The 5000-nt window shown below is 50.2% G+C and overlaps 9 non-coding genes and 5 pseudogenes across 9 annotated transcripts; all 14 read right to left on the reverse strand.

Annotated features, from left to right (window-relative positions):
* Window positions 1-7: 7 nt before the first annotated feature.
* LOC128480623 (uncharacterized) lies at window positions 8-116 on the reverse strand (annotated as a pseudogene).
* Window positions 117-394: 278 nt separating this feature from the next.
* Window positions 395-513, reverse strand: LOC128478562 (5S ribosomal RNA). The gene has a single exon (XR_008349474.1). It is a non-coding gene; the product is annotated as a 5S ribosomal RNA (ribosomal RNA).
* Window positions 514-761: 248 nt separating this feature from the next.
* LOC128480248 (uncharacterized) lies at window positions 762-870 on the reverse strand (annotated as a pseudogene).
* Window positions 871-1203: 333 nt separating this feature from the next.
* LOC128479997 (uncharacterized) lies at window positions 1204-1312 on the reverse strand (annotated as a pseudogene).
* Window positions 1313-1537: 225 nt separating this feature from the next.
* LOC128478335 (5S ribosomal RNA) lies at window positions 1538-1656 on the reverse strand. The gene has a single exon (XR_008349260.1). It is a non-coding gene; the product is annotated as a 5S ribosomal RNA (ribosomal RNA).
* Window positions 1657-1883: 227 nt separating this feature from the next.
* On the reverse strand, window positions 1884-2002 carry LOC128476358 (5S ribosomal RNA). The gene has a single exon (XR_008347371.1). It is a non-coding gene; the product is annotated as a 5S ribosomal RNA (ribosomal RNA).
* Window positions 2003-2215: 213 nt separating this feature from the next.
* On the reverse strand, window positions 2216-2324 carry LOC128480419 (uncharacterized; annotated as a pseudogene).
* A 260-nt stretch (window positions 2325-2584) lies between these two features.
* LOC128479250 (5S ribosomal RNA) lies at window positions 2585-2703 on the reverse strand. The gene has a single exon (XR_008350133.1). It is a non-coding gene; the product is annotated as a 5S ribosomal RNA (ribosomal RNA).
* Window positions 2704-2942: 239 nt separating this feature from the next.
* On the reverse strand, window positions 2943-3061 carry LOC128477150 (5S ribosomal RNA). The gene has a single exon (XR_008348133.1). It is a non-coding gene; the product is annotated as a 5S ribosomal RNA (ribosomal RNA).
* A 213-nt stretch (window positions 3062-3274) lies between these two features.
* LOC128479211 (5S ribosomal RNA) lies at window positions 3275-3393 on the reverse strand. Its single transcript, XR_008350095.1, has one exon. It is a non-coding gene; the product is annotated as a 5S ribosomal RNA (ribosomal RNA).
* Window positions 3394-3608: 215 nt separating this feature from the next.
* Window positions 3609-3727, reverse strand: LOC128477495 (5S ribosomal RNA). The gene has a single exon (XR_008348465.1). It is a non-coding gene; the product is annotated as a 5S ribosomal RNA (ribosomal RNA).
* A 233-nt stretch (window positions 3728-3960) lies between these two features.
* Window positions 3961-4079, reverse strand: LOC128477128 (5S ribosomal RNA). The gene has a single exon (XR_008348112.1). It is a non-coding gene; the product is annotated as a 5S ribosomal RNA (ribosomal RNA).
* Window positions 4080-4319: 240 nt separating this feature from the next.
* Window positions 4320-4438, reverse strand: LOC128477854 (5S ribosomal RNA). Its single transcript, XR_008348805.1, has one exon. It is a non-coding gene; the product is annotated as a 5S ribosomal RNA (ribosomal RNA).
* A 222-nt stretch (window positions 4439-4660) lies between these two features.
* On the reverse strand, window positions 4661-4769 carry LOC128479998 (uncharacterized; annotated as a pseudogene).
* Between the last annotated feature and the right edge of the window lie 231 nt (window positions 4770-5000).

The raw sequence follows: 5000 nt of genomic DNA on the forward strand, positions 1-5000 counted from the left end.
AAGAAAAAGCCTACAACAGCTGGTATTCCCAGGCGGTCTCCCATCGAGGTACTAACCAGGCCCAACCCTGCTTAGCTTCCGAGATCAGGCGCTTTCAGGGTGGTATGGCCGCAGGTGTGAAAGCTCTTTATTTTACTTCTCTTATTCTGTTGCTGCTGCTGCTGCTGCTGCTGCTGCTGCTGCTGCTGCTGCTGCTGCTGCTGCTGCTGCTGCTGCTGCTGCTGCTGCTGCTGCTGCTGCTGCTGCTGCTGCTGCTTGTCGTCAGACAGAAAGAATTATAAGCCCTGGGACAGGACAGAGAAGGTGAGAAGGTTCAAACAAGGGTTTAAAGCTTTGATGATGAGCAAGAAACACATGGCAAAAAGCTCTCCCCGGACTGTGAGAAAAAATTAAAAGCCTACAACACCTGGTATTCCCAGGCGGTCTCCCATCCAGGTACTAACCAGGCCCAACCCTGCTTAGCTTCCGAGATCAGACGAGATCGGACGCTTTCAGGGTGATATGGCCGCAGGTGTGAAAGTTTTTTATTTTACTTCTCTTATTCTGTTGCTGCTGCTGCTGCTGCTGCTGCTGCTGCTGCTGCTGCTGCTGCTGCTGCTGCTGCTGCTGCTGCTGCTGCTGCTTGTCGTCAGACAAAAAGAATTATAAGCCCTGGGACAGGACAGAGAAGGTGAGAAGGTTCAAATAAGGGGTTAAAGCTTTGATGATGAGCAAGAAACACATGGCAAAAAGCTCTCCCCGGACTGTGAGAAAAAATTAAAAGCCTACAACACCTGGTATTCCCAGGCGGTCTCCCATCCAGGTACTAACCAGGCCCAACCCTGCTTAGCTTCCGAGATCAAGCGCTTTCAGGGTGGTATGGCCGCAGGTGTGAAAGTTTTTTATTTTACTTCTCTTATTCTGCTGCTGCTGCTGCTGCTGCTGCTGCTGCTGCTGCTGCTGCTGCTGCTGCTGCTGCTGCTGCTGCTGCTGCTGCTGCTGCTGCTGCTGCTGCTGCTGCTGCTGCTGCTGCTGCTGCTGCTGCTGCTGCTGCTGCTGCTGCTGCTGCTGCTGCTGCTGCTGCTGCTTGTCGTCAGACAAAAAGAATTATAAGCCCTGGGACAGGACAGAGAAGGTGAGAAGGTTCAAATAAGGGTTTAAAGCTTTGATGATGAGCAAGAAACACATGGCAAAAAGCTCTCCCCGGACTGTGAGAAAAGAAAAAGCCTACAACACCTGGTATTCCCAGGCGGTCTCCCATCCAGGTACTAACCAGGCCCAACCCTGCTTAGCTTCCGAGATCAGGCGCTTTCAGGGTGGTATGGCCGCAGGTGTGAAAGTTTTTTATTTTACTTCTCTTATTCTGTTGCTGTTGTTGCTGTTGTTGCTGCTGCTGCTGCTGCTGCTGCTGCTGCTGCTGCTTGTCGTCAGACAGAAAGAATTATAAGCCCTGGGACAGGACAGAGAAGGTGAGAAGGTTCAAATAAGGGTTTAAAGTTTTGATGATGAGCAAGAAACACATGGCAAAAAGCTCTCCCCGGACTGTGAGAAAAGAAAAAGCCTACAACACCTGGTATTCCCAGGCGGTCTCCCATCCAGGTACTAACCAGGCCCAACCCTGCTTAGCTTCCGAGATCAGACGAGATTGGGCGCTTTCAGGGTGGTATGGCCGCAGGTGTGAAAACTCTTTATTTTACTTTTCTTATTCTGTTGCTGCTGCTGCTGCTGCTGCTGCTGCTGCTGCTGCTGCTGCTGCTGCTGCTGCTTGTCGTCAGACAGAAAGAATTATAAGCCCTGGGACAGGACAGAGAAGGTGAGAAGGTTCAAATAAGGGTTTAAAGCTTTGATGATGAGCAAGAAACACATGGCAAAAAGCTCTCCCCGGACTGTGAGAAAAAATTAAAAGCCTACAACACCTGGTATTCCCAGGCGGTCTCCCATCCAGGTACTAACCAGGCCCAACCCTGCTTAGCTTCCGAGATCAGACGAGATCGGGCGCTTTCAGGGTGGTATGGCCGCAGGTGTGAAAGTTTTTTATTTTACTTCTCTTATTCTGTTGCTGCTGCTGCTGCTGCTGCTGCTGCTGCTGCTGCTGCTGCTTGTCGTCAGACAAAAAGAATTATAAGCCCTGGGACAGGACAGAGAAGGTGAGATGGTTCAAATAAGGGTTTAAAGCTTTGATGATGAACAAGAAACATGGCAAAAAGCTCTCCCCGGACTGTGAGAAAAAATTAAAAGCCTACAACACCTGGTATTCCCAGGCGGTCTCCCATCCCGGTACTAACCAGGCCCAATCCTGCTTAGCTTCCGAGATCAGGCGCTTTCAGGGTGGTATGGCCGCAGGTGTGAAAGTTTTTTATTTTACTTCTCTTATTCTGTTGCTGCTGCTGTTGCTGTTGCTGCTGCTGTTGCTGTTGCTGCTGCTGTTGCTGTTGCTGCTGCTGCTGCTGCTGCTGCTGCTGCTGCTTGTCGTCAGACAAAAAGAATTATAAGCCCTGGGACAGGACAGAGAAGGTGAGAAGGTTCAAATAAGGGTTTAAAGCTTTTATGATGAGCAAGAAACACATGGCAAAAAGCTCTCCCCGGACTGTGAGAAAAAATTAAAAGCCTACAACACCTGGTATTCCCAGGCGGCCTCCCATGCAGGTACTAACCAGGCCCAAACCTGCTTAGCTTCCGAGATCAGACGAGATCGGGCGCTTTCAGGGTGGTATGGCCGCAGGTGTGAAAGTTTTTTATTTTACTTCTCTTATTCTGTTGCTGCTGCTGCTGCTGCTGCTGCTGCTGCTGCTGCTGCTGCTGCTGCTGCTGCTGCTGCTGCTGCTTGTCGTCAGACAAAAAGAATTATAAGCCCTGGGACAGGACAGAGAAGGTGAGAAGGTTCAAATAAGGGTTTAAAGCTTTGATGATGAGCAAGAAACACATGGCAAAAAGCTCTCCCCGGACTGTGAGAAAAAATTAAAAGCCTACAACACCTGGTATTCCCAGGCGGTCTCCCATCCAGGTACTAACCAGGTCCAACCCTGCTTAGCTTCCGAGATCAGACGAGATCGGGCGCTTTCAGGGTGGTATGGCCGCAGGTGTGAAAGTTTTTTATTTTACTTCTCTTATTCTTCTGCTGCTGCTGCTGCTGCTGCTGCTGCTGCTGCTGCTTCTGCTTGTCGTCAGACAGAAAGAATTATAAGCCCTGGGACTGCACAGAGAAGGTGAGAAGGTTCAAATAAGGGTTTAAAGCTTTGATGATGAGCAAGAAACACATGGCAAAAAGCTCTCCCCGGACTGTGAGAAAAGAAAAAGACTACAACACCTGGTATTCCCAGGCGGTCTCCCATCCAGGAACTAACCAGGCCCAACCCTGCTTAGCTTCCGAGATCAGACGAGATCGGGCGCTTTCAGGGTGGCATGGCTGCAGGTGTGAAAGCTCTTTATTTTACTTTTCTTATTCTGTTGCTGCTGCTGCTGCTGCTGCTGCTGCTGCTGCTGCTGCTGCTTGTCGTCAGACAGAAAGAATTATAAGCCCTGGGACAGGACAGAGAAGGTGAGAAGGTTCAAATAAGGGTTTAAAGCTTTGATGATGAGCAAGAAACACATGGCAAAAAGCTCTCCCCGGACTGTGAGAAAAAATTAAAAGCCTACAACACCTGGTATTCCCAGGCGGTCTGCCATCCAAGTACTAACCAGGCCCAACCCTGCTTAGCTTCCGAGATCAGACGAGATCGGGCGCTTTCAGGGTGGTATGGCCGCAGGTGTGAAAGTTTTTTATTTTACTTCTCTTATTCTGTTGCTGCTGCTGCTGCTGCTGCTGCTGCTGCTGCTGCTGCTGCTGCTGCTGCTGCTGCTGCTTGTCGTCAGACAAAAAGAATTATAAGCCCTGGGACAGGACAGAGAAGGTGAGAAGGTTCAAATAAGGGTTTAAAGCTTTGATGATGAGCAAGAAACACATGGCAAAAAGCTCTCCCCGGACTGTGAGAAAAAATTAAAAGCCTACAACACCTGGTATTCCCAGGCGGTCTCCCATCCAGGTACTAACCAGGCCCAACCCTGCTTAGCTTCCGAGATCAGACGAGATCGGGCGCTCTCAGGGTGGTATGGCCGCAGGTGTGACAGTTTTTTATTTTACTTCTCTTATTCTGTTGCTGCTGCTGCTGCTGCTGCTGCTGCTGCTGCTGCTGCTGCTGCTGCTGCTGCTGCTGCTGCTGCTGCTTGTCGTCAGACAAAAAGAATTATAAGCCCTGGGACAGGACAGAGAAGGTGAGAAGGTTCAAATAAGGGTTTAAAGCTTTGATGATGAGCAAGAAACACATGGCAAAAAGCTCTCCCCGGACTGTGAGAAAAGAAAAAGCCTACAACACCTGGTATTCCCAGGCGGTCTCCCATCCAGGTACTAAGCAGGCCCAACCCTGCTTAGCTTCCGAGATCAGACGAGATCGGGCGCTTTCAGGGTGGTATGGCCGCAGGTGTGAAAGTTTTTTATTTTACTTCTCTTATTCTGCTGCTGCTGCTGCTGCTGCTGCTGCTGCTGCTGCTGCTGCTGCTGCTGCTGCTTGTCGTCAGACAGAAAGAATTATAAGCCCTGGGACAGGACAGAGAAGGTGAGAAGGTTCAAATAAGGGTTTAAAGCTTTGATGATGAGCAAGAAACACATGGCAAAAAGCTCTCCCCGGACTGTGAGAAAAGAAAAAGCCTACAACACCTGGTATTCCCAGGCGGTCTCCCATCCAGGTACTAACCAGGCCCAACCCTGCTTAGCTTCCGAGATCAGGCGCTTTCAGGGTGGTATGGCCGCAGGTGTGAAAGTTTTTTATTTTACTTCTCTTATTCTGTTGCTGCTGCTGCTGCTGCTGCTGCTGCTGCTGCTGCTGCTGCTGCTGCTGCTGCTGCTGCTGCTGCTGCTGCTGCTGCTGCTGCTGCTGCTGCTGCTGCTGCTGCTGCTGCTGCTGCTGCTGCTGCTTGTCGTCAGACAGAAAGAATTATAAGCCCTGGGACAGGACAGAGAAGGTGAGAAGGTTCAAATAAGGGTT

The sequence above is a fragment of the Spea bombifrons genome, chromosome 2 (genome assembly GCF_027358695.1).
Source record: "Spea bombifrons isolate aSpeBom1 chromosome 2, aSpeBom1.2.pri, whole genome shotgun sequence".
Classification (NCBI taxonomy): domain Eukaryota; kingdom Metazoa; phylum Chordata; class Amphibia; order Anura; family Pelobatidae; genus Spea; species Spea bombifrons.